General features: G+C 48.4%; 1 protein-coding gene across 5 annotated transcripts in view; it reads right to left on the minus strand.

Moving 5' to 3' along the window:
* Positions 1-10,746, minus strand: part of GALNT11 (polypeptide N-acetylgalactosaminyltransferase 11) — a 42,818-nt gene extending 32,072 nt beyond the window's left edge. Inside the window, exon 1 of one of the 5 annotated variants that reach the window (XM_086685761.1) lies at positions 10,577-10,746. The gene's annotated coding sequence lies outside the window, so the exon portion shown is untranslated. Of the gene's footprint in view, positions 1-2,484; positions 2,722-2,770; positions 3,080-3,602; positions 3,628-10,576 lie in introns of those variants that run through there. The other 4 variants (XM_086685799.1, XM_086685780.1, XM_086685791.1 and 1 more) reach the window with 4 other exon arrangements.
* Between the last annotated feature and the right edge of the window lie 1,154 nt (positions 10,747-11,900).

Genomic DNA, 11,900 nt, shown 5'->3' on the forward strand with positions numbered 1-11,900 from the left:
ACTTTCCTTTACTTAAAACATCTCCTACAAAGAATATATATTTCTTTAAAAATCAAGGTAAAAAATTTCTTAGCCTAACTTAAAAATATAAGAACTTTGGAGAGGATTAAATATTTTGAGGCTTTGAACGAAATATGGCCTTTCCTTTTAACCTCAGAAGCAAAAGGGATTTTAGCACATTAAAAGGAAGGCTATTTTCATTCCATTAAGGTGTCAAAAACTTGAGAATAAAATCTGGACACTGAACAAATATTCTAACAGCACGTTTTGAAAGACTTTCCTCCACAAATCACTAATCAGTCTGAATTCGTCTGCCCAATGTCCATCTTCTTTTACTACAGGAGGAGAAGACCATACTACCTAACTCATACACAGTAGAGCTTTCACAGTCCTTCAGCACAAAATAATTTCCATAATGTTTAATGAAGTTTAAAAAGTCATCTTTGTTTGTTAAATATTTACCTTTGTGCAGTTCCCGGTTATTTTCTCATCGGTCTATTCTATATTCCAAATTGTCAAACAGCAAACATCTGTTAGCTTTTTCCATAAAAGAGACATGTTCATATTTTAACTGAGCTACGGTCATGTGATTTACAGCACATGCCTTTCCTATGCACCCCTATGAAATTACATGGTGATGACAACAGGGAAAAAAAAAAAACAAAACCCCACATTATTTTTTTCTCATTCCTTATCTACCTGAAAGACTAGAAGAAAACATTCACCACAAACACATTTCATAATTACAAGTAAGGAGATCATTGAATTAGGAAAGGTTCAGAGCACATTCCAGACATCATATGTTCCCGGGAATAATCCTCTGACATCGCTCAGACATTTATGAATCCCCTCTCTGGAAGAAAATCAAAAAGAACATAAACACATGCAGTGTCTATACACTACACCTCAAATGCAGAGGAAAACCACATGGTAATGTTGACGGGAGAAAGAAGCAAATTTAATTAAGCACTGAAGAAAAGGAAACTAAAAGGACAGCCAATATGACGAAGCACGGGAACCAATCCCGGGACACCTGCTTGGTCAGTGAAAACGGGCTGGGAGAGGCTGACCAGTACACTTTAATATCCTGTCTGATCAAACGCCCAGGCGGAAAGGGGCAGGTCTCCCTGGTTAAGACGGAGAGGAGAAAGTGACCGTAGTCTCGGGAGAGGCCTGCACAACACACTTACTTCAAGGAATCATTACATTCAAGACCTTTCTAAGTATATACTCTACGACACACGGTTCTAGTTTATTGGGATCTCTCATATTTTCCTTAATTCATTTCTGACCCCATGTGTCTGATCAAGATCGACAGGAACGACAGGAAATGCCCGCTGCAGCCTTTGCTGGGTCCTAACAGAAAGAGCCGATGTCATGTCAACGCAAGGCTCATACGATCCGATGCAGTCAGAAACCAGGCAGATAAATGGGTGACTCAGCCAGAGAGAGGGATGAGAGCGGCAGGGCACGTCCCCCACCTACAGAAATTCAAACACTGCAAAAGTTGTGATCAGTCCCCAGCCCGCAACGCAACTCCTGACTGAGGTGTACAGAATGAACACCCAGTGACCATTTACAGCCTCCACAGTTATGAGAACTGTTCTTGCTTGTTCCCCTTCTGCCCATAAAAAGGAGAATTAAACTCAAAGGACATCAGATGAAGAGGAAATAGATGAAGAGGGAAAAAAACATGGTTACTAGAAATAAGTGTTCTCAGATATCCAAACAACTAAGAAACTCAAACGGCTTTCAACACACCCAATATAAACACGCACACGTGTGTCCACGGTCCGCACGGCCTTCTATAGCCAGCTTCGTCCTACCACCGAAGGAGCGTTCACCGAGTTAACTACCCCTAAACCATGCCTCTGAGTTTTACTCTGCTGGCACACGATGAAGAGCCAGGAATTCTTTACCACCCCGGGAATTCTCTGCCATCAGCAGTGATGGCTCTGAACCAGGTTACCCAGGCTGGAATTACCAGAAGCACGAGGCCAGGATTATCTTCTAAACCGCGGCTTCTGTATTTCAAAGTGAACGGGTATCCAAAAAGCGACCATCAGAAAAGCACGGGACCGAATCTTGCGCATTCCTCGGAAAACTCGTTTCCGAGTACCACCCACCACCTGAAGAGGTTTAGAAAGCTGACGACCCGACTGATCGGTGGGGCAAACGGCCAATTTCTAGTCCGGCTCACCCCGCTCGATCGGCCGCCGGAAGGCACAGAGCAGACGCTGTCACCGGGACATCCTCCGGGGTCTCCGCATCCGCACAGGTCTGCTTCCAACCGCCAGTGCCCGCCTCCCTGGCCCCCGGAGCCCAGACGCCCATACGGGGCAGGCCCCAAAGTAGGTGGGAACGTGCACCTGCCGAGGGACGGCCCTCGACAGCGGACGGTCAAAGTGCCCGGTCCCTGCCCCGCTCGCCCTGGACCGTGACCGACGCGTGTGTTCCGTGCTCCGCACACCCTTACGGCCTCGCCTGAGGTCCGCGCCCCTTCCTGCCTCGCTCGCCCTCTCCCTCACGCCTTCATTCCCCTACCGGTGGGTCCGGAGATTACCTCACACAGAAACAAGGCCAATTTACATTTGCATCGCAGGATTTGCTTCTGGAGAAACCCAAACTAACAGAATCGGGCTGCGGCAGAAAAGAGACGGCTTGACAAATTCTTCTACGTATGAATTACGGTATTATTCCTAAGTGGGAAATTGAATAAAGGTGGGTCTGTATAGCTTTCGTTGCCCGCAAAATGCAGAATAATGCCTACAAGAAGTTCTGAGAAGCCGCTAGGCGTTTTTATGGTCGCGAGAGAAGAACATTCTCTTCTGAGGAAAGCAAAAGGGCTCGGGCAGCACAGCCCGAAATCGTCATCGGTCAAGCGAGAAACGCAAAACACCAGCTCGAGCCGCGCGGTCGAGTCTGGACGCGGCGCCACCGTCCCGGGCCCCTGCGCCGCGCTCACGAACACGGGCCCACGTCACGAACTCCGCGTGAAGCAGGCGGGGAAGGCCTTCTGCTTCCGGCTCCAACGGGAGAAGAGCCTACGGGCCACCGTCCCCCTCCTTCCCACAATGAAGAGCCGGACACGCTGAAAACCGGGACTTCGGCACCGCGGGGGGAACGAGGCCGCCCCGACGCGGGAGCCGCGCCGCCGGCACCTTCTCTCCCGGAGGGGGCGCCGGGCCGCACGCCGCGCGCTGACGGGAGAGGGAGCGACTCCGGGGAAGCGCGCGGCGGCCGTCCCCACCCTTCCGCGGGCTCCGCCAGCGGGCGGCCGGCGGGTCTTCGCCGCGAGGGCGGAGGGGCGGAAAGATCCCCTCGGCCTCTGGCGGGAGACGGGCGGAGCACTCGCCGGAACACCCAGAACTTTCCCCACCGCAGGGGCATCCGCTCCAGGGGGAAGACGTGCCAGAGCTTTCTCCTCTTCGGGGAAGGGCACGCCCCCCACCCGGGCCCCTGCTAAGCCTTCCAGTCAAAGCCAAGGGGCAAAGACAATCGCCAAAGGTCAAGGCTTCCGGGAAACGGACCGGGAAGGGGGAACCGCCATCCCACTGGCGAGCACCCGTGATGGTGGCATCTGCCGATGACGGAACTCTCACCCTCTCTCGTACTTGACCACCACACCCAAGGGCTCCAGGGCCGACCAGGGTGAGGCACGGCTCAAATAGCTGCAAGACACAGACTGTCTGGGGAAGGCTGCTCAGAAAATCGCAAGGTCAAGAGGGCAGATACAAACAAGGTCGCCAGAAGAATCCGAAGCATCCGGCAGCGACAGCAAACGCTAAACAGAGCCAAACCCCTCGCCAGAGCACCACCAAGCCACTCGCCAGAGGTCTACGTACCTCAGGTGCTATGACCTGACCCTTGTCAGGTTCTCGACAACAGAGGTGAGACGTACCGAAAAGCGAGCGGAAGGCAGGTCTGAAGAGACGACGCAATCACAAGGACCAGACTTCAACGACACAGATTTGGGGATCGTCCGAGAATTTCAACTATTTCTAATTGATACGTTAAGAACGAACGGAAAAGACAACATGCAACACGTGAACAATATCAACAGGGAGATGGACGCTGTAAGGAAGAACCAGAAGGCAAGGCTAAAAATCGAGAAGACCGGGACGGCAATGAAGACGGCCTTCCGCCACGTTCACACCGCTGAAGGAAAAGCAGTGAGCCTGAACAGAAGTCAACACCTTCCAGACCGAAACGCAGACAGGACAAAACTGAACATCCAAGGACTGTGGGGCAAATTCAGGAAGTATAACACAAAAAGTACTGCAATACCAGAAGAAGAAAGAAAAAAGGAAGAAGAAAGATGTGAGGTGACAATAATAATGGCCAAGAACGTCCCAAAATTAGTGACAGACTCCAGGAAGCCAAGAGAACCCAAAGCAGAATAAATCCCCTGAAAACTCTCACCTGCATATACTATAATCAGAAAATCAGAAGACAAAAAATCTTTCCAGAAGGGGCGCTTGGGTGGCTCAGTCGGTTGAGCGGCCGACTGCAGCTCAGGTCATAATCTCGCGGTCTGTGAGTTCAAGCCCCGCGTCGGGCTCTGTGCTGACAGCTCAGAGCCTGGAGCCTGTTTCAGATTCTGTGTCGCCCTCTCTCTCTGGCCCTCCCCCGTTCATGCTCTGTCTCTCTGTCTCAAAAATAAATAAACGTTAAAAAAAAAAAATCTTCCAAGAAGCCACAGGGAGGGAAAAACACTTTACCTAGAGAGGAAAAAGGTAAGAATTACAGTGGGCTTTTCATCAGAAATCATGCAAGCAAGAGACAGACTAAAATAGTCAAAGTGTGAAAGAAAAAAATCCCACCTTAGACTTCTATATCCACTGACATTATCCTTCAAAAATTAAGGAGAAATACCTTCTGGAAGAAAAACTGAGGAATCTATCTATCACCAGAACCGCCCTGCAAGAAACGCTAAATTCTTCAAGCAGAAGGAAAATGACACAGGTCAGAAACCTGGATCTACTCAAAGAACATCAGAGACGAAAACAATGAAATGAAAATAAAATTTGTTTTCTTATTCTTAGTTGATCTAAGAAAAGCTGTTCAAAGTAATATATGTCACAATATACTGAGTGAACGAATGACATCCTGGCATACTGATAAGTGAATGAATGACCGCAATTTCACAGGAATGGGAGGGAAAACGTGGGAGAGTCTAATACGGTACCTGTACAAGTCTAGCAATAGAGTGTTACATGAAGGCAGATTCAAACTAATTAGTTTAAAATGTATATTGTAGGGGCACCGGGGTGGCTCAGTCGGTTAAGCCTCGGACTTCAGCTCAGGTCACGATCTCACGGTCCGTGAGTTCGAGCCCCACGTCGGGCTCTGGGCTGATGGCTCAGAGCCTGGAGCCTGCTTCCGATTCTGTGTCTCCCTCTCTCTCTGCCCCTCCCCCGTTCATGCTCTGTCTCTCTCTGTCTCAAAAATAAATACACGTTAAAATGTATATTGTAAACTCTAAGGCAACCACCAAAAAAATTCTTTACAAGAAGCACAATTGATGTGCTATGTAGAGGCAGAATTATGGTCCCCCAGCAGTATCCACATCCCAGGAACTGGGGTTTCTCAGCACTTGACCTTCAAATACAGAGATTATCTTGGATTAACTGGGTACACCCAGGGTAATCACAGTCCTTAAATGGGGAAGAGGGAAGAGGGAGGAGGGAGGCAAAAGAGGACATCAGGATGACGCAAGGTGAGAGAAGCAACTCAACCTGCTGTTGCTGGCTTTCCAAAGGAAGGGACAGCTTATTTTACAAAGCGAAAATAATCTAATCCTATGATACCTGAAATCTGCTTTAAATTAACCAATAGGGATGAGACAGGCGGGGTAATAGATGAAAAAAGACCGACCACTAACAGAACATTTTCCATAATAAAGCATTAAAAAATATGTATCTTTCACCTAATAAAAGTGTTCCTTTGACCCTTACCCTTATATTCAGGTGTTGGGTTCTGTAGGTATATTGATCTCCAGGGGTTATAATGTGCTTACACAGTTCAGTCCTCAATTAATTCTTTTTCACTGAGTCCAAGATCACAAATGCCAGTGGTCTGTCCTTGTGAGTTTTGTGTATTTGTATATATGAACTATTTTCTCCTCACTTCTGCTTCCCTCCTAGTCAACAGACGCTTCATCGGAGGACAGCTTACAATTTAGTTTTGAGACAGGATGTTCACATGGAAAGAGGTGTTGGGGGTGAACGCAGACGCGGCACGATGAAGGGTGGACTACGTCACTGGACTTACAGTCTTGCAGCTCCAGGTCCGTGGTTCTCAGCCAGGGGCTGAGACACTCCATACCGTCTGGGCAAATCTGGCAGCCCCCAGGGTCTTTTGGCAACGTCTGGAAGTGGTTTTGGTGGTCACAACTTGGGGGATCCTACCAGCATCTGGCGGGTAGCAAAACGCTGCTAAACATCTTACAATACGCAGGGCAGGCCCCAACAACAGACGATTATCTGGCCCAAGATTTCAACAGTGCAAAGGCTGAGCAACCCTGTTCTATTGTGTGATGCTAAGGCTGGGGCTGGGACTCTCCGTACAGCATTTTTCAAACTACTGATAAGTGAACAACTTGGATGAATCTTGGAAATACATATGGAAAAGTCTTCAGTCTCAACAATCAGTAAAGACGCATAAAGAAAAAGAAAAATAAGATCCTACGTCTCCAATTAGCAAAGTTTTTAAAAAATATTCCCTGAAGTACATATACTCAAATGATACATTTATCGGTGATAAAATTATATTTCTGAGGGACTGGTTGTAATAATTCCATTTTCATTCATGATTTTATCTATCTGGGTCATTATCGGTGATAAAATTATAAATTGCCAGGCCCTTTTCAAAAGCAATTTGACAACGGCACAGGAATCTTAAAAAATCTTTATTTCCTTTAGCCAATCATCTCACTTTCTCTAAGGACAAAAATCCTAAAGAAATAATAAATTGGGTAAAAAACTCAGGCACGTCCTAAAGCAAAGTCTAAAAAGTGCTACAATAAAGATATAAACAAACTATACAGACATAAGTGTGTTTCTCTTAGAAGCTGATGTCCAAGTTTGGCTTTTAAAAAAATAATACCTCAATGAGCAAATACTGAAACATTTCAAGGAAAAAATTCACAGCTTGGAAAATCACAACATGTATTTGTTTTTAGTTTTCCAAATGGACTAGCAAGTTAGAACGGTTGGCTGTAATGAATGATTGGCTGGTTAAGGCTCGTGGGAAGGCAATTACTTCCGGGAGTACAGGCTGGGGCTCTGGCCCTGAGGAGGAGAATTCATTTGTTCCGGGGGTGCCTGGGTGGCTCAGTCAGTTAAGTGTCCGGCTTCAGCCCAGGTCACGACCTCACGGTTTGTGAACTCGTGGCCCGCATGGGGCTCTCTGCTGTCAGCACAGAGCCCGCTTCAGATCCTCTGTCCCCCCACCCCCCACCCCTTCCTCCTCATGTGCTTTCTCTCTCTCTCTCTCTCAAAAAAAAAAAAAAAAAAGAATTAACTTATTCTGAATGTAAAAGAAAGCTAACTAGTATCTTTAGGCAAATATATCTCAGGAAGAAAATTCCAGCAGAAGTGTACAAAATGGTTTGGGACAGAGGGGGAAAAAAAATCTAGAACCAGGAAGTCCAGTTAGAAAAACTCCAATAAGAGGCAATCATGGGAGCTTCCCTCTTGCTAAATGAGATGTTGCCTGATTCATGAATCGTTAAAGCCAATTAGATCTTAAAAAAAAAAAAGCAGCAGCGGAAACGGCTCTATTCAGAGCTGTGGAAGTGGGCGGCAGGCAGGATCAGAGGCAGAACTGTCTGCACGGGTCAACGTGACAGGACGTGGGTTCCTAGGGGAGAAAGGGAATAAAAACAACTCCCAGCTTTCAAGTCTTGGCGACGGGGAGCATGGAGAGAACAGGTTTGGGAGGATTCGCAGAGGACGAATTTTGGTCTGGGTATGTTGCACTGGAAAGGACACCTGATGTAGAGGTGTCCCTAGCTTGACATTCAAACTTAAGCCTCAGAGCGAAGTTAAAAATAGAACACCAAAACTTTAGTTCAAGTTACACGGAAATAGCAGAAGAGGCTTTAAGTAATGAGCACAAAATGGATTAGGGAGCAAGCACTGAACCTCTGGGGACAAGCACATTTAAAAATCGTGTGGAAAAGGATACTTAGAGAGGACATGAGAAGGATCACAAAATCGAGAACCTCAAGAGGGTGTACTGACGAGCAACATGAGGTGTCACCAAGACTTACAGAGGTCAAGCCGGCAGGAGTTGAGGTGGGGCCATCAGATTTGGCCACAGCAGGGGCATGAAGGCCTTAAGAAAGCAGTTTTAAAAATGTGAAGGGTTTGTTCCTCAAAAAGTCAAACACAGATTTATCACAGGATCCAGCAAATTCCACTCCTAGGCATACACCCCAAAGAATCAAAAACAGACACAAGGAGCCTCATGTTCATAGCAGCACTATTCATAGTAGCCAGAAGGTAGAAACAACCCCGAGTGCATCAAGAGATGAATGAATGTGATACAGCCAAAAAATTCAGCCATAAAAAGGAATGAAGTCTAATAGATGCTACACCATGTATGAAATCTGAAAACACATGAAATAAGCCAGACAAATATTGTATGAAATAAAAAGGAGGATACGGTCTGGCTCAACTTTATCTAGAGTAGTCAAATTCAGAGAGGCCGAAGGGATCTGGGAGAAGGTGGAAATGGGGAGTTACTGCTTACTGGTCACAGAGTTTCTGTTTGGAGTGATGAGAAATGTTTTTGGAAATAGTGGGATGGTGACCCAATATTGTCAATGTACTTCATGCAGCTGAATTGTGCACTTAAACATGGTCCTAATGAGGGGCACCTGGGTGGCTCAGTCGGTTAAGTGTCCGACTTCCGCTCAGGTGACGATCTCACTGTGAGTTCCAGCCCTGCTTCTGGCCCTGTGCTGACAGCTCAGAGCCTGGAGCCTGCTTCAGATTCTGTGTCTCCCTCTCTCTCTGCTCCTCTCCCCCTCATGTTCTAGCTCTGTCTCTCAAAAATAAGTAAATGTTAAAAAAAAAAAAAAAAAATTTTAAATATGGTTCTAATGATAAACTGCATGTTGTGTTTTACTGTTTTACCCCAATAAAAAGAAGTTACAAAAAAAAAAAAAAAAACAACTAAGTAGAACCCAAATTGCAAAGAACAAACAGCACAGAATTTGTCAAGAGAAGATGTGAAAAGTGTGGCCTACTCTTTCACCACCTTTAATTTGAAAAGCTCAACTGATACATATTGAAGGTATGTATCATCTCTCTGAAAGTAGGTAAGATTTTTCCATTTTTCTTAAAGCAGATCATATTTCAACACATAGTACTTCTGGATACACGGGAAAAAGTGAGTGGAATAAACACACAGACACTGAAAAGTCAGGTCTACTCCATGATTTGGGGGAGGAGAGTGACAACAGAATATCCTGGCGCACAATAATACTCTGAAAAGCACGTTCAGCGGCGCCTGGGTAGCTCAGTCGGTTAACCATCGACTCAGGTCATGATCTTGGGGTTTGTGGGTTTGAGCCCCGCCTTAGGGCTCTGTGCTGACAGCTCAGCCTGGAGCCCGCTTCGGATTCTGTGTCTCCCTCCCTCTCTGCCCCTCCCCTGTTCGTGCTCTGTCTCTCTCTCCAAAATAAATATTTTTTTTAAAAAAGCACAAAGTTGTAATTTCATTTTATATTTGGAAAACCGACCAACCAAACAACTGCTTTCATAACCCAAAGCAAAAAAGAATGCTGACCCCAATCTTCTCTGACGGTTAAAACAACAACAACAACAAAAACAAAAAACAAAAAAAATCACACGTATGTTAATATTCCTCAAAGGAAACAGTCTATCAGACCTGGAAGGCAGGGACTTGGTATTTTTACATTTTACGCAAACTGCATGGATTTCAGGAATGTAGTAAACTATATAAGACAACCCAATTTCTCCAACGAGTATATTTGCAAAGAAAACGAAAAGAGAAACGAGACGCACATCCACCAAATCCCACATGTGGCCTCGGTCAATGACCGTAGGAAAAAAAGGAGAAAGTTTTTGCGCCTTTCGGGGGAAACGCGAGCGACCTGGACCCGGTGGAAGGGGGAGGGGGGGGAGCAGCGGGGCGGGTGCTCTGTTCACTCCTCCCCTCTGCGGCGCTCCCGGCTGCGACTTTCCATTCTCACTTCTGCGGCCCCGCTTGCTCTGCTTCGAAGGCTGAGCCGCAGGGCTCCAGCCTCCGTTTTGGGAAAAGAGCGGCGGGAGCTCCGGGCCCACGGCTCCGCGAGCCCCCGCGCGGCTGCAGCCCTCGCCAGCAGGAGAGCGCCGGGCCCCGCGGGCGGTGACGCCGCCAACAGCCTGTCCCCGCGGGGCCGAACGCCGCGCCCGCAGGCCCGACGCGGCAGCCGGCGGCGGGCGCGGCCGCCAGCCCTCGGGGCCTCGGGGCCGCGCGCCGGAGCAGGTCGCCCGAGGCGCCGAGGGGACGACGGAGGCCGCGCGGGCTCAGACGCCGCCGAGCCCGGCCGCGCGCTACTCACCCCGACGCCCGCAGCGCAGGATCCCGGCCTTCTGGGACTCGGGCCGTGGCATCTTCTCTCCCGCCACAGCCCGGGTCCGAGCCGCATGAGCCACGGCGGGCCCGAAGCAAACGCTGCACCGAGCGGCCGCGGGCTCGCCCAGTGCCCGCGCCGCAGTCTCGGCCCGAGCGCGCGTGCCCCTGGGGCCACGTGACGGAAGGCCCCGCCCCCCGCGCGCGCGGGAGTGACGTCACCCGGCTCGCCCGGCGTGGGTGCCCAGCGGCCGCGGCGAGGTGCCGGGCGCCGTCGAGGCCGCGTTTTGGGCTACAGCCTTGAGGGTCTGTGACGGGCGGCCTTCGGGTTTCTTCTCGTATAAAAAGGCCTCGTTAAGGACAAGTGGGCTTATACGTTTTAAACGATGTTCAACCTCCGTTGCGATAAAAGACACGTGGGTTCAAGTGTGAAGGCTTTGCGGTGCACGCCCCCGAGAAGCCGTGGGGTGACAGACCGCACGCGCCGGTGGGAGGAGTGCAGGGGTGCGGGGCTCCCGTGCGACCTTGGCCGCAGCGCCGCCAGTGTCGCCGGGGGCTCGTTACAACTGCTGAATCTTCAGCCCCGTGCGGACCTACCTAGGAAGGGAAGTCTGCATTTTACCAAGATCTCCGCGTGATTCACATACAACCTAAGTTTGAAATCGGCGCCGTAGGGAACGGTCAGTGCCAGAGAGCTTCCGTTACTCCACCTTCTCCCGACCTTTGATAGCGTCAGATGTTTAAATGTGTGCCATTCTGATGGGTCTTGAACGGATTTTTTTTTCCTAGCTGTTATTTTAAAGGGTTTGTTCTGCCCCTCCCCCGTTCATGCTCTGTCTCTCTCTGTCCCCAAAATAAATAAACGTTGAAAAAAAAAATATTTTAAAGGGTTTGAGTGGGTGTATATCCTAGTCTAGCAAATTGATGTATAATGGTATACTTCTAGCATTTGAGGTTTGGGGAGAGCTCCAGTTTTACCGTTGTGAAGAATGACACTAAAATGCTCTTTGCAGTGTAATGTGGTTCAACCCAGAGTCTCAGAGACTGGGCGGATCCTGCTAGTGTATGGGCTGTGTTAGTTTGCCCCTAGATGAAGTTACCAGATGAAATCCACGATGACCTGAAATGTGATTTCGGAGAAACAACAATGCTTTAGTAGAAGTATGTTCCGTGGAATATGTGAAATACAGCAAAATGTTGCATATCCGTAATTCAAATTTCAAATACAGAGCATCCTGCATTTTTATTTGCTAACACTGGCAACCCAGCCCTGGACAAATCTAACTTTGGTTTTCTCGTCTATGAAATGGGAA

This window comes from Puma concolor, chromosome A2, assembly GCF_028749965.1.
Source record: "Puma concolor isolate L17-30 chromosome A2, mPumCon1.1.hap2, whole genome shotgun sequence".
NCBI classification, from domain to species: Eukaryota; Metazoa; Chordata; class Mammalia; order Carnivora; family Felidae; genus Puma; species Puma concolor.